The 1,682-nt window shown below is 52.8% G+C and overlaps 1 protein-coding gene across 6 annotated transcripts in view; it reads left to right on the plus strand.

Annotated features, from left to right (window-relative positions):
- Positions 1-1,682, plus strand: part of SETD2 (SET domain containing 2) — a 116,696-nt gene that overhangs the window by 32,566 nt on the left and 82,448 nt on the right. The gene's annotated exons all lie outside the window — the stretch shown is intronic.

Below are 1,682 nucleotides of genomic sequence, written 5' to 3' on the forward strand. Positions count from 1 at the left end.
GCCTGCTCTGACTTGCAGAGCATTCGGTGATCAAGATGTGCTGGAGACTGGCTAAAGTCTGCAGTTCAGCTGATTTCACATTTGCCAGGTGAACATGCTGCTGGCACACTCGTTGCAGAAGGTCCGACGCTTAAAATTGCCCTGTTCAGGAGCATAGTTGCTCTGGTTAAAAACTGGGGGGTGAGGGGAGATGCGAAGAATGGGTACTGGGAAATGACAGCATTGCAGTCTCGAGGGGTAGTGGCACGCTCCTAGATGGTTTCACCATCTGATCATCGCAGGAATCATGAAGCTCGGTTCTGCTTACCACTTCAGACGCTGTTCTGAAAGAGCAGGTTAACGGGTATTGCACGTGCGGATGATACTAAGCCATTTGATACAGAAAGCACCATTTCAGTCGAATGCAATACGTGGCCCATGGACCAAATCTGGCCTGCCAACTGATTTGGATCTGGTCTGTGGGGTGGCACCCGGTGGTGCTCCTCATGGGGCTGAGCCCTGTCTGGGTCAGCCTCTGACATGATCCACCCTGCGCCTGGCCCTAGCCAGCGTGCACAGCTTCCAGCAAGGCTGCTCCTGGTGCAGCTGCTTCTCAGCTCCACTTGCCTCCAGCGGCAGCTCCTCCCTCCACTCCTGCTGCACTGCTCCAGGCTGGGAGGAAGCTTCAGCCGGGTGGCTCTTGCCCCAGCATGCAGGGCTCCAGCTGCCTTCCCAGTCAGCTGCCCACAGACCACACCAGCCAGGCAAGCTCTGCTGCATGCACCCCTTGTCCCCCTCTCTCCCCTCACCCCCAGCTGGCTCCTGGGACCTAGTGCCCCAACAGCCCCAACCTGCCTTCCCCCCCGCCCCACGTGTATACAACCCATATAGACACAACTCCACAGGGCAGGGGCTGGCCCACAAGCCCACCCTGTGATCTTGGTCTTCTTGCCTGCCCATCTCGCTCCTGAACACTGCTCCCACTGCCACAGCCCCATCCCACATAGGGAGTTTTGGGAAGTTCTTGCAGTAGGGGGTGTGTTGTCTTGGCTCGCGACAACTCATCAAAACTCCCTACATGGCCCAAATAATTGCCCGTCCCTGCTCTAGGGTCTGGTCTAAGTCACTGCTGAGAAATAGTGGCAGGAATTAACTCCATGAGAATTTCATCGTGGAAAATTCAACTGCATCTCTTTATATTGGGAAATGAATAAAAGCATCTGAAACGTACTGAAATGGATGACAGCAGTGATTTAGACTGGAGCTGGATAGGGGATAGCACGTTAATTATGAGGCTGCAGTGTGATGTGGCAGCAAAAATAGCCAGGGTACATAGAGACATTGCAAATTTAGTCCCCCGAACAGTTACTGGGGTAAGTCTCTGTACAGATCCAGGAATGTTGCATTTGGTTCTGGGCACAAATTCAGAAAGAAGCAACGCATTGTTAAGACATGACCGACTTTTAAGGGACAATTTTCCCTTGGTCTATATGTCCTGGCATGGTAAGGCTGGTGGCGGAGAGGACATTAAACCCTGGTGATGGGTTGACCCGACTGGTTTGCAAGCATCTGTTCTTATTTCTTCTTATGTCCTGCCCTGACATCAGCCCCCTGGCCCTGATCTGACTCTCAATTCAGACTTAATGCTAAGGCACAAAACCTCAACAGAAAGTTCAGTCAGGGCTTTAACAGCCAGGGAAAGA

The sequence above is a fragment of the Alligator sinensis genome, unplaced genomic scaffold (assembly GCF_000455745.1).
Source record: "Alligator sinensis unplaced genomic scaffold, ASM45574v1 scaffold1298_1, whole genome shotgun sequence".
Taxonomy (NCBI): domain Eukaryota; kingdom Metazoa; phylum Chordata; order Crocodylia; family Alligatoridae; genus Alligator; species Alligator sinensis.